The sequence below is a fragment of the Schistocerca piceifrons genome, chromosome 7 (genome assembly GCF_021461385.2).
Source record: "Schistocerca piceifrons isolate TAMUIC-IGC-003096 chromosome 7, iqSchPice1.1, whole genome shotgun sequence".
In the NCBI taxonomy this organism is placed as follows: Eukaryota; Metazoa; Arthropoda; class Insecta; order Orthoptera; family Acrididae; genus Schistocerca; species Schistocerca piceifrons.
This window is the reverse complement of record NC_060144.1, coordinates 5308321-5323109: the sequence shown is the minus strand read 5'-3', so window position 1 is coordinate 5323109 and position 14789 is coordinate 5308321.

The window sequence follows — 14789 nt, the reverse complement described above, 5'->3', positions numbered from 1 at the left end:
AAATGAATAAAAAGACTTAAAAACTCATGTTTCACAAAATCTGAACTGTCCAGCAACTTCCTACAGATTTCTTAGTACCCTGACTCAACAATTAGGAACCTGTAAGTTCTGTATTTGTTAAGGTTCTAAAATTTCCTTCTGAGAACCACAAAACTCAACAGGTAACTGTTTGTCTGTACTTTCTTTTTGTCACCGAGCTGAAGGAGGCAGCTTACTAAACAGAATGGTGACCAGACATCATAAGTTTTCTATGCTAACACAGAAAAAAAACAGCAGTCGATAGTGTGGGGTCATTTTGCCTCGCCCAATGAACAAACAGTATGTCATATTGTCAGCCAGAATGGTTATGGCTTCTGTTTAAAAGAATCTTGTTTCTAGAGTTTGAGGCATGAAAGGGTAATCAGTTTTAAAGTCAACTGTGAGGCATCAAGGAAATTTTTTTTTAAAAAACTGATCAAAACAAGAGATACAGTATCTTGATTAGTGGAGTTGTATGTTTGCATGACAATGCTTGAAGAATATATGCACTGGAAGCATAAGAACTGTTGCCAGTTCAAATCAAATCGTTTTTGAAGGTCTGCTCTACAGCCCAGTCTTCGCTCCAACTCAGCTTACATGCTTGCTGCGGAAGATGGCCCCACAAACTAACTTGTCAGTTCCACCTCTTTATCCATCTGAAAGAATGTCAGAACCCCAACTTGACAACTTTGATGAAGGATTTGAAGATAACAGTTAAATATGGATGGTGTTTGTGTAGAGAATTACCACAAAGGTGCAGTGTCAAGATTTTTCTAATATTTTTTTAAAAATTATGCTAGTATTTCATTTAAAGCATAATGGTTACTTTCCAGATATTCCTCATAAGAGTAAAATAAGAGGTCCGGCAGGATAAGATGTTAATGTGAAATTCAGTGTTTGAAAGTGCTTTAAATCTGTGGCGTTATTAGAATATCTTGTGAAAGGAAAAGGGACATTTAGTATTTTTGTATATGTAGTGAAGGTCCTAATTACTTGTGGTCTGCAATAACTATTGGAGTATGTTAACAAACCTAACTAAAGTGTATAGAAGTACATGGCATTACAAAAGGATTCATTTGACTTTACAAGAAACTTGGGGGGGGGGGGGGGGGGTTGGACTTCTAATACACAGTACTACAAAGTTTTTACGATGACAGAAGTGGAAACTTAAATCGTAAAGCACCAGTCTGATATTTATCAAACTTTATGGAGATGTTCGTCATATAATGGGAACAGAACAGCTGCAGTTGTCTATTCAAGTTTCTCCATCACATGCCAGACATGGTTGCGGGCAGTGGCAAATTGGGAGTGAGTAGGCCAGTACAGGATCCCTACATTCCTCAAGGCATATATGGTGTGAACTGCAATGTCCAGTCTTGCATTATCCTGTTGGAGTATGCCACTTGGTACCTAGGTCGTAGAGGCTATGACAACAGGGTTTACAATTTTATCCATAAACTGACAAGCGTTCAGCTTCCATTCAGCAATTACCAAATGATCCCTCTTGTAATATGCAGTAGCTCCCCACTCTGTGATTCCAGGAGTTCAAGTAGTGTATGTGTCTTAAAAATTACTGCTTTCTATGAACTCTGAGCATGTTATGTTATCTTTGGAGCCATTGGCATCAGTCATTCTGAACGCCACAAACAGAAGCGAGATGCAGTGCTGAACACCACAGAATTCCAGTCATTGTCCCAGTTGACTCTGACTTTGAACCATGTATGTATTTTTTTCTGTGCTATGGTGCAGCAGCAAATGACTTGTGGAAACTAAACATTTAAACTCTGCTTCCAGTAATCTGTTTCTAATGGTTTTTGGTGATTAACTGCCTGTAAAATCTGCCTGGATTTCAGTTCCTCTGTCATCAGAGCCAGTCAGAGGTCTAATAGTGTAGTTCTCATGGTGTAGGTGTTGTCCTGAGCCCATCTTGTCACCACCAGTTCTTCACTCATTTCAGTGCACCAAACTGTGTGTGATTTGTCCATATGATGCTTTCATTCCCTCATGTGAGATTTGACTTTCCTCAAAGCTTGAAAGATGCCAATAATTACGCATGCATGTCCTGTGACCATGTTGTGTTCTGATCTCTACCTGGAAACTTCCAGTAACAAATTGAGCTAAGGTAAGCTTTCAGTTCAACAAGTAAGATAAAATTTACTCCAGTTTTCCATCTGCATCCATGTAGAAGATGGCCTTGTTAACTCTGATAAATACTTTTGAAACGATCTTTATGCTCATCAAACAAACTAATAATGCCAAAAACAGAATTAAACTTGCATGTTATATTGCGATATGGGAGAGGAAAACCAACCAATGCCCAAAATAGGATGAGAATTGAGTCAAATGACTTCACTATGACATGATTCACAAGTCATAAATCTTTTTAATGATCACATCCTAAATATAGCAGAAAAGCAGGATCAGTTCATTTAAAGAAGCAATGAAGACTTCGTGTTCTGCTTGTACTCAAAGGTCCACCATCTTGAATTTTATGCTTGGAACAACTGAGCTATGTTCGTGATCTTGGACTGCGCCATTTTATACGTAGGGAAATCTGACTATTTGAATTTCCTACCATTCTACACTAGGACAATTGGAATATCCCTCTCCTTCCCCCTATGACATTATAGATGTCATACATAGGGCAACTGATGGACCTGTATGACTTTACAGCTGAGCTTGTAGCCCCTCATAGCTGTACTATTGTTTAGGTCTGCACCATTCTAAAGAGCAGGTTGCTTATCTATCTTGCACTTGTGCATTACCAGTATAGCAATAGTATTTTTAGTGTGATCCTTAAAGATTATTTACACTTACGTTACTATGACTTAGGTTATAGTTAAGAACAGTACCATGTAAAACCTGTTAATGGTTGAGAGCAAAATCTAAAGGAAGTAGCGAAACATTAATATATCATTATCACGAAAGCAGCAATTGTATAGGGTGTTAACGGAGTATATTCTGATAACCCCGGTTTAGTTAAAATATGATCTCAAGTTAGGCATGGTAGAACATGAGCCTTCTTTTGTTCATCCATATCCAATTTATATTTCAAAGTAGGAAGAGGTACAAAAAGAAACTGATAAGACGACTGAATGTAGCATAAGAGTGTGAAGTAGTAGTCTACACAATAATCCCTTGAAAATAATGACCAAGGAAGATGGAGTTAGTTGTGATTGATGCTCTTACATTGAAGAAAGTGGTAAAATGGGAAACAGACTGTCTCAAGAATTTAGACAAAATGTTAAAAAAATTCTACGATGTAAGACTGGATTGAACTGGAGGCTATTGGCAAGTGCCATTAGCATCTGAATGTTGAAGGTTTACTGCATTTTCATCTGCATGAAAATACTACCAATAGAAAGTGGTACTGTTGGGATTAAATTATGTTAGTATCAGTATTATCAGAGCCCTCGATAAAGTCATAGGTAAACAAGAAAGATTGCAATTTAGCCATCAAAACTTGGTAAAAACACTTGCAGGTAATGTAATGTATTTCAAGCTGTAATGAGAGGAGGGATGACCTTGAAACAATGACAATGTGAATTTGTAAATGAGGAGATTAAATTTTTGGGGCATATAATAACTTCAGAAGAAATAGTAATAGGTCCATCTAAAATGGCTGTGATGAGAGATTGTCTGGTACCTAAGTCCAGTAAAACCATTGTTCAAACAATAGTTACATAAAACGGTTCAACAGTGATACAATAATGATAAAAATTTAAATATTGATGTGTAATGTTTCAAGATTTTTTTGATCACATATGTTACATTCCACAAACAACACTTTACATGTGAAGGCACATTCCCTTGAAACTACCCTTACAGAATACTGCAAGAAAATGTGGAGCGTTATTTTCACGTTTCTGCAGCGAGCTGTCAATGTGTGATATAACTTGTTAATGATTATTTCAGTGTGGATGTGCATAGGGATATTATAAAATGACTGTAAAAGAATGTTGCAGTTAGCAGTTGAACACTTAATTTTATTGTTGTGCACTTTGTATCTACAACTGTCATATTCATGAAGAAAAGAGTGGTATTCAGCTAAGGAAATTAAAGAGCCATTAGGCCTGTGAACTGAGAAGCTTTTTTCCTGACCATTTTAGTTTCATGCATTTTCTATGGGAGAAATGGCCAGTAGACTGACTTAGAGGCTGGTATTGGTGTAGGATTAGCAGGTGGCCATGACATTTTTGTTTCTGGAACATCCTCCTGAGGAATCATAATTTACTATATTGAAAAGAGGTAAACAGCTAATTTAATTGGAAATCCATAATGACTGGACTGTTAAGCTTTTCCCCTGGTCATTTTAGTTTCTGGAATGCCATTTCTTTGCAATGAGGAACACGACAGACAGACAGACAGACAGACAGACAGAAAAGTAGAAGTAGCCAGCTAGCAAACGTTGAGTCAGGTCATATTACAGCACATTCTTCAGTCATCTAATTTAATTTGTAGCTATGGATCCATGATATTTCTGGGAAAAATTATGATGCTGCAAGAATTGCACCACCATTCTTAAAGAACGGTTTCAAAAGGCAGACAATATGCATGTTTGGTCTGTCTAAATGAAATGTGAAGGTATGTGGAAGCAGCTTTGTACCATGTTCTCAAATGCCTTGCTTCTGGCAATTTTGTTATTATTTATGTAGTAGGAAAGCCAGACTTTATATTTACTTTGCGTAAACCCTACTTTAAAATTATTGTTTTCAAATGGAAATTAATTGCATTTAATGCTATGCTCCTGTGGTTTAGCTGTGTAACAAAGTGGAGACCCACAACTTTGATGGATTGCATTGCAAAATTACTAGATTAAATGTATTTGCTTAGTTTGCCAAGACTAAGATAGTCAGTCTGTGAAGAATAACTGACTTAATTTTTATTTCAAAATTTACATAAATTGATTGGTAAAATGGAAATCATTAAAGATTTTCAGTGTTTCATTCCATTTTCTAAAAATCTAAAAGTACATGTATTCAAATCCGTTAACTATTTCAAGTTTGAAGAATAGAATTATTTTCAAAATTTGTTCCTTCAGTAATGGGAACTGGTATTACACTCCCGGAAAAAAATTAGTTTGCTTGGAAAAATGTCAATTTTGACCAACGAGGGCATACTTACTACACCTGGGGGTAGTAGATATACTGCTAATGGTTTCAGTGTCACCTGCTAACAGATAACATTGTGACATAGCTACCAGAGCGCCATCTTTGCCTTAATAGGGGGACGCTCACAGCCAGAAGGCTCAGAGTGGTGCAAGTGTGTGAAGCAAGCAGGCAATCGTGCCATGGAGACGCACTTGTGCTCCCTACAACCAACTGAGTGAGTTTGAAAGGGGACTAATTGCGGCCTTCAGAGTGGCGGGACGGTCATTCCAGAGAACATCCACGCAGCTACCAGCCACCTGCCACAATTGTTGTATTGTTAGGGCAACAGTGGCAGATTGAAGAGCTGCAACAGCACAGATAAGATGGCTTGTGAGCCAGAGGTGTAAACACAAACTGTTGCAGACAGGTTATTAGTGTTAGGCACACACCTCTCTAGTCAGTCTTACATTCGGGCCAAAGCATTAATGTGCACAGCTCAACTGATGCCATCAGGTGATAACTAGGAAAATGGAATACTGCACTGTGGTCTTCAGCGATGAAAGCAGATTCTGCCTGCATACAAGTTATAGTCATTTGCATATATACTGTAGACCTGGTTAGTGCGCTCTAGTAGAGAGCATTGGTCCGAGACATACTGGCCTCACCCCAGGCATTATTGTCTGGGGTGCAATAAGCTACTACTCTTGTTAAACTTTGGTGTTTCTAGAGGGTCCGCTAACCAGTGCTTGGTATGTGCAGAATGTTGTTAGACTCATTCTTTGCTTTTTTGTAAGAGGAAGGTGATGTGCTGTTCAAAACGGCTAGTGCTTGTCTACACACTTCCTGCGAAATTCACCATGCCGTGCATTTTTGGGCCAACATGACTTTTGGACTTCTCTCCAGACAAGTATGTGTAGAATATGATGGAACAAGTGGCTCGTGCAACTTGTCAGTCAACAACTCTTATGGAACTACATGAACAGGTTGAGCAGGCATTGGATATCATATTCTAGGACAGTATTTGCCATCTGTATGATCAAATGGTTCCCAGAGTCAGCACCTGTATTGCTGCCTATGGAGGCTACACCATGTACTAATATGTGTTGCTTCAGCCTGGGCCAATACTGGTGCCTCAGAACTGATTATACTATTGATCGTGATTATAATAATTTCTTGTACTTCATATGAACTTTTGCAATAATAAATGTTGAGTAATTGGAAACCTCTAAAAGGGTGTATTAAATTTTTATCTGGCAACTTAGAAAGCAAAATTATTTATTTTCAAAAGGGAACTTCCCAAGGTGTGTTGCTTCCTGGCTTAATGGCAAATACTGGCACTATGTTTTTATTGGAAGTATTATCAAAATGATAAAGGTAAGAAGTGAAGTGAAGAGGAACTTCCTTTCTGTATAGAAAGACACTCTAGTTTTTAACTAAATGCTCTAGAATATGTATGATAGCCTAACAAACATTGAAACAGGTTTACATGGGGTTAACAGTTGTAAGAGTGTTCATTTTAAATATAAACAGTTATCAAAGTGTAAATTTTATATTCTTTGCAAGTCCAAAGCTAGACACTATGTAAGCTACTCAATGGTGAGGAAGGCCACGCAGTTTTGCAGGTACGACCAGCCACTTGTAATAAATGAAAATAAAGGTATGCTATAATTATAGACAGAGTATAGGTATGTATGGTCATTATAACCAGTTTGGTGCATGCATTATCACGGCCAATATACATACTATGTCAACGCCTATTACAGTAGTATAATTCTATATTCCAGCTAGCTCTGCAGATGATGAAGAGATTCGAAGAAAGTGTGGTAAAATGTAAGAAATTATTCAGACAGGAAAAGGAGAACAAAATTTGTAATGGGCAATGGAATACAATAGTAGGAAAGGTGGAGAAGGAAAAATAAGAAAATATGGACTGGGGGAAAGAAATAACAGAGGAAGCCACCTGGTAGAACACTTGGTTTAAGAATAATGAAAGAAAACTGAATGTGTGGAAGACTCTCAGATAATATAATGTTAAGACAAATTTTGAAGCTGAATTTTAAACTGTAAGACATTTCCATGAGACTTTGGCTATAATTTATTGGTTACGAACTGCAGATTGGAAGTGAAGAAATTGTGTAAAGGTAGGAAATAAAGGAGATGAGACGTGGATGAATTGAAAGAAGCAGAGGTTGTCAGAGTTTCAGGGAACATTAGGCATCAATTGAAAGGATGGTAGAAGGTGAATGGGTAGCTTTGAGATAAAATTTGGAAGGCAGGCAAGCATCACACAGATAAAAAGGGAAGGCCTAGCAGAAATCCCCAGATAACATAAAAACTGTTTTAGTTGATGAAAGAACAAAATAAAAAATGCAGCAGATAAGTCACTAAGGGCATTGAAAAATGGACAGAACATACAGAATGACTGGAAGACAATGTAATAATTTAGTTTCCAAAGAAAGCAAGAGCTGGCTTACATGGTTTATACCAAACCATAAGTTTAAGTCATGGTTAAAAAATATTGGCAAATTATGTACGGAAAAATGAAAAATCTCAAAGCAGCTGAAATCGAGTAAGATCAGTCTGGTTTCCAGAGAAACATGGGAACATGAGAGGCAATAATGATCCTACGATGTCTTAGAAGATTGCTTGAAGAATGACCAACCTACATTTATAGTATTTGTAGTTTCAGCAAATAAGAGAGAGCTGAAAGGTCGAAGCAGTTCTTACAGGGTTTATACAAGTAAGATGAACTCGGAAGCAATATTATAGAAATGCAAGAAGAAGTAGCTGATGAGGAGATCAGAGACAGGTACTGCACTGAAAGACCATAGTCGAAAAAAGGCCCTTACAGTATACAACGTTCTGCCAGAACTACAGATAGTCTTGGGAGAGTCAGCCATGACAAAACTCTATTATCTGGTGAGCAAGATGTATGAGACAGGCGAATTATCCTCAGACTTCAAGAAGAACATAATAATTGCAATTACAAAGAAAGCAGGTGCTGACAGGTGTGAATATTACTGAACTATCAGTTCAATAAGACATGGTTGTGAAATACTAACATGAATTCTTTACAGGATAATCGAAATACTGGTAGAAGTCGAACTCAGGGAAAATCAGTTTGGATTCCATAGAAAAGTGGGCACATGCGAAGCAATGCTGACACCTACTACTTTTCATAGAAGATAAGTTAAGGAAAGGCAAATCTGCATTTATAGCAATTGTAGAGTTAAAGAAAACTTTTGAAAATGTTGACTCTTTGAAATTCTGAGGTAGTGGGATAAAATACAAAGGGCATTCAAAAATTATGCACAGTCATCTCTAATTTCTTTATGTTTTGCAGGAGGAGAATGAATTTCGACCAAAGAGGTAAAAAATCAGCTGGGACAAAGTCCGAACTGTAGGGAGAGTGAGGAACAATTTTCTCCTGCGTCATAAGGGCTGTATGGGGTTTGGCATTGTCATGTTGTAGTCTGATGAGCTGACCCTGAAGCTGTGGTCTGTGGGTCTTGAAGGCACATTGCAGCTTGTCCAGTGACAAACGGTAATGGTCCCGGTTAATTGTGGAGCCAGGTTCCAAAAAGTCAATGAAAATGACGCCGCACTGATCCCAGAAGGAGGAGGCCATCACCTTTCGGCCTGCTGTTCATGAAAGTCTTGTTTTCTTCTTTAAACGGGAACCCAGATGACGCCATTCCATGGATTGGGTTTTGCTCTCAGGTTCGGACAAAAACAACGATGTTTCATCCTCTGTAATGATGCTGTCAAAACACTGTTTCCACTCTTCAGTAAAGGTCTTCATGAGAGCGTCGCACACATTCTTCCTCATCGTTTTCATTTCTCTTGTCAATAATCTAGGCACCCAACGTGCACAGATTATTCTGTACCAGTGATACCACGCTACCCAATGACAAACTAGTCATTTGAGCAAGCTGTCATGCCATCACACATCTGTCATTTTGGATGATTTGATCAATGTTCTCCTTATTCACATCACTCACTGCCACATTGTGGATTGTCCAGTAGAGAGAAATCATCTTTAAACCTCTGCAACTACCGCTGGATACTGCTGCAATCCACTGTGTCCTCCCCATGAACAGGGAGCAACTTCCTGTGAATTGATGTGGCAGAGTCATTGCCGATCTTGAAGAGGAACTTCATCACTGTCCGTTGTCGCAACCTGACATCTACTTCATGTTCCATTATGTCTCACCTGTAAATAAAAGAAAATACTTTTATATACCAACTTATAGCTGAATGTTCCAAGTACATTCACAAAAAATTACATTCTCCTCCTGCAAAAAATAAAAAAAAATAGACTACTGTGTGAAACTTTTTGAATCACCTTTGTACATGGAGCGAAAGGTTATTTACAGATTTTATGAAAACCGGATGGCAATTATGAGAGTTGAGGGTGTGAAAGGAGAGCCGTAGTTGAGAAGGGAGGGAGAGAAGATTGTAACGTATCATTGATGTTATTTAGTCTGTAGATTGAACAAGCTGTAAAGAAACCAATGCAGCATTTGGAAAGGTGATTAAAGTTCATTGAGAAGAAATAAAAGCTTTTAGTTTGTCAATTACAATGCAATTCTGTTGGAGATGGTAACTGATTTGGAAGAACAACTGAATGTAAGAGATGGTATCTTAAAAAGATTGATATCAACAACAGTAAAACAAGGGTAATGAAGTGCAGTTGAATTAAATCGGGTGTTGCTGATGCAATTAGATTAGGAAATGAGAAACTAAAAGTAGTAGATACGTTTTGCTATTTGGACAGCAAAATAATTGACCTAGCCACAGTAGAGAGGATATAAAATGCAGAGTACAATATCAAGAAAAGTATTTCTGATAAAGATGGATACGTTAAAATTGGATTTAAATTTAGTGTTAAGAAGTCTCCTCCATAGGTACCTGTCTGGGGTGTAGCCTTGAATGGAAGTGAAACTGTGACAATACACTACTCAGTCAAGAAGAGAGCAGAAGCTTTTAAAATGTGGTGCTATAGAATAATGCTAAAGATTAGATGGGTAGATTGAATAACAAAACAAACAAGTTCTGTTTGGGAAGGCAATGCCTGGAATTGAATGATTCAACATTTGATTACTACATGATAGAAATTTTGAATGTAAAAGGAAAGTAGCAGGCACACATAGAGCTTTGAAGGTCAGAAGATTAATATAAAATGCAAGTACAATGTAATTTAAAAAGTTTTAATAATGCTTCTCATAATAATCACATGAATTCATCATTAAGGGGTCCCCTGTACCTCATAAACTGCTGGTAATTTCCCAGTATCTGGTTTCATATTTGACAGCCACAATCTATGTCCCTTTCACATATCTGCACTTTGTTTCTTGCTTTTGTCAAGAGCTGCTCCTCTTCATTAAGTAGGTAGACAGAAAAGCTAAAACGAGTGACATAACTTTGACACAGAAGAGAATAGGAATTTCTCACTTTCAACCAGAAATGTTCGCAGCCAGATCACGGAAGAATCCTTGCTCTTCACAGTCAGGTTTCAACTCGAGCACTGCTGTAGCAATCTATGCTGGCATTCTTCTGCATCTGCTGAAAATGTTTTGAGTACCCACATTGTGGTACATGAATAATGAAATCTAGTATGCATTTATTTCTTAGCTTGTTTGAAAAGTAAGTGAAAACCATCTTCACTGATGCCAAAACATTGCAATCACTGTCCAAGATGAGACTGAATACCACCTGGTGGCATTCTGGGGATGTGAGATGGTAAGAAAAGTACACAAGTGGAACAAAGATGAAGAGGACTCATTCTAGCAACAATACTGACCACACATGGGGAAAACCCATGGACATAAACGACTGTGACAAGGGGAATATTTTTATGATTTGGTGCCTGGAAACAACTATCATGGAAACGGTGAAGATCAACTGCTGTTTGCGCGGTGCTGTTGTGAAGATCCATGGAAAGAGTTTAATGTACGGCGAAACCACGAGTAGGTGACAAGGTACTAAAGGTTCTTCTCATCACAGAATCTGTAGGTCAGAGGCATGGCCACCATGCGCAGCTTGATAGTTGGCGATCTGTGGTAGCTATGATGACAGAATACAATACTGGTGCATTCACAAGTGTGTGGGAATGCAGATGACCAATAAATACAATCGGACTTCCACAGAAAAATAACACATCAACTGTTTGAATGTTTTTGCACTTCAATAAGACACTGACAATTGATTAGTAGCATCGTGCTGTGTTGATATATCCTACTGCAGTATACCATACTAATGCCGGTAAGCCTGTAAGATCACTGAATCTTTGTGGATGTAGCTCTTGAGCGCAGCTGCTTAAAAAAATGTGCTGGTCAATCAGAGAAGCAACCAGTTTGGTCATGTGAAGTAAGTGATCTCTGGTACTGCATGTGCATGGACAGCGGCTGAGTAGGTGGTCGTGGCTGCATAGGCAGGCAAGAGCCATCTCATTGGAAGACCCGTGTGCTCAGACCTCGAGTATTGGCAAGGGCCGCTTAAGGGCAGTAGGCTGGTTTGCAGGCAGCATGTTTGAAAAAGGAAAATCTATGCCAGGGGCACTATGATCACAGATACCAAGTTGGTTTTGGTGCTGTCAATGAGCACCTGTTGCACCGTAAATGGTATAATGAATACAGCGAGACACCTGAGCGACGATGCCAGATTCCCAGTTGTGAAACCTGTTGTAGATATGATAGAAAATTTTGTCCTTTGTTCAGGACTTTGCTATGAAGATAGTGCCGGAAGCAGAGCGGTGTAGGAGATGCAGTAGAGAGCAATGGCGACGACCGTGTAAGAGTTCTGCTGGCAAACCATCACGAGCAAGCATAGTGTGACAGGTGTTTAGAAAAAAACAACAAAGCATTTTCCCTCACGTGAAAGGAGCAAAAGTATGGAAATCTGAGCCTTGAAAGTGTAAACGAAACATTCGGCTTGATTGAGGAGAGAATGGAGCCATTTGGATATGTTAAATTCCATTTTGTTGGCAAAAACTGGTGAATTTCCGATGAAGAAAATTGTGATCCATTTTCAGAAACAATTGTTTGTGGCAGACCTTCTATATAAGAACAGAAGCAAGTGCTTTGATAGTGCTAGCACTGGTAGCCATATACACTGGAATGAAGAAAGAATATTTGCTGTAAGCATCAACGTTAAGAGATGTTATGTTTGAGAAAGGACAATCAAAATTAATTAGAATACGTTGCCAATGACTGTCAGGTCGAGGCTGATTGAAATTTTTTTGGCCCTGGTTATCCGCGAATGCGCGGCAGTGGGTGTTCGTAACTTCTATCAGTTTATCCAGCCCGAGTCATGTACAATGCTGGAGTTCAAGTTGCTTCATTCTAACAATAACCTAATGTTCTCTGTGTGGGTTCCCAAACTTTTCCTCAGATGGAACACTGAGTATCCTGGGGATTAGCCTTGTTGATTTTGAGGGTCAATGAAATTTTTAAAAAATGAGAAATTGTTTTATTCAGTTATTACTTCAATTTTAAATAATAATAACATAGAAATCATAATTTTTAAAATGTTTATTACTGGTACCCCCAAAATAACGAAAATGGTTTTTCACGGAGGACTTACTTCACGGACCACAGTTCGGGAAATCCTGCTTAGTTGCAGCACATGTTGTTGCAAAGATGTGAGAATGGGGAATCGCGTTTATTCATTAGGAGAAAGCAATAAAATTACACCATTCTGAAGAGCTAGGCTGTTGCATTGTGCATGATATTTGCGAACTACTTTATCAGAGACTGACTTCGAACTGAATGTAGGACTTCAGCAGTCCCTGTAACTGATGTTGTTCGTTAGCTTCTGCTGTAGGCCGAGAATCAATGGGAAAAAGCTTGCAATGCTTGTGAACCAGAAAGATCAATTTCAAGACAAAAAACTTCTGATCTGTCAAAATCAGGATCATTTTTTGTAGGTAAGTGAGACAGTGTCTGTGTTTTCATGCTGTGCCGTAGGCCGATAAAGAATGTCATGTACAGGGTGGCGCACAAAATGTTACCATTTTGTTTTTGAATATAAACTTAATGTCAATACAATCTGAAAGGAACATATACTACAATGAGAGCCATCCATAGAGATTTGTTCTAACTCAGCACATGCTCAATATGTCCACCACTTCGTTTCCTAACTTCCTTCAAACGAACACTGAAGTTAGTAATTGTACTGCAAGATTGAAGAATAAGTCTTCTGAGCTCCATTAAATCACGTGGACGTTTCGGGAACATTTTTTTCTTTAGGTACCTCCAAAGAAAAAAGTCACATCGATTGAGGTCTGGGCTACTGGGCGGGGGGATTTTGTCCGTCATTGAAACAACTTGGAAACCTGAGTGAAATGATCCGCATGTCGAAATGCTCGTGTAAAAACTCCAACACAGTGTTTGCAGTATGTGGCCTTGCTCCATCTTTCATGAACCACCGCGTGTTGAAGGGCAAGACAGTAGCAAGAAGCTGTGGAATGAAGCTATTGCGAAGCATGCTCAAATAACGCTCGTTGTTCACAGTTTCTTCAAAGACAAAGGGTCCGATAAGTCCGTGACTGGAAATTGCTGTCCATGCTGTAATACTCAGAGCATAATGTTGTCGTTCATGGAGCACTTGTGGGTTTTCAGTGGCCCAAAAGCGCACATTTTGTTTGTTAACCACTCCGTCCAAATGAAAATGCGCCTCATCTGAAAACCAAACGTTGTTGAGAGTTTCTTCCCTATCCTCCGGCCACTGAGCAAACAGTAGTTTATGCGGCTTGTGTTCTTCAGTGAGCTTCTGTGCACAGGTCATCTTGTATGGGTACATATGGAGGTCACTTTTAAGAATGCATTGAACGGAGCGTCTCGATATTCCCAGTTCCACTGCTGCCTTTCTACACGATTTCCGGGGACTTCTCTGTACAGCAACTCGTACCGGTTCAATATTCTCCGGCGAACAAACAGGCTTAGGCCGAGGCCGCTTCGCTTCCAATACTGTTCCTTCCTGTACAAATTTATTGTACAACCTGTGGATGGTCGTCTTGCAGGGGACCCATCGTGTGTTAAAGTGTTGTCGAAAACGCCTCTGAGTCACAACAAGGCTTTTCGTTTCATGAAAAAGTAACACAATTGCCGATCGTAGGCGTGTCGTCAGTTTTCCATTGTCAGCCATTGCTGCTTACTAGTCTCCTAGCGGCAGTATCGTGAATTACACGTCATTTTGTAACTCATTTGTTTTTCCAAACTCTGCTGGTATTGCTGTAGAGATCCCAGCGAGATATCTAATGTGCGTCGTAAATTGTGAAAGAAATAATTGGTAACACATTTCGTGCACCACCGTGTAGATAGTTGGTCACTATGACAAAAGTTGCAGCTTTAGAGCTGTATGATAAGATACATCTTTCGCCTGATGGAAAAGAGCTGTCAGCAGCTTATGACCAGTTACGGAAAAAATTTTCTACTAGGCAGATATTGATAAAATTTTGTAAGAACGTAAATTGTGGCAGAAGTTCAATTTTCCAGCTGACTCTAGTTCGTTTGAGCTTTGTTCGACGTCTTGGATGCGAATGCTACGGAGCGTTCGATGTTGCCCCCACTGTGTGGTTTTTGCGGATCGCAGTGCATGTTTCAAATTCTGAAAAGATTGCACGCGTTCTCAGTCCAACTAAAAGGACCATTTTTCGCCTCAGGTGTTGCAAAGGGGCGG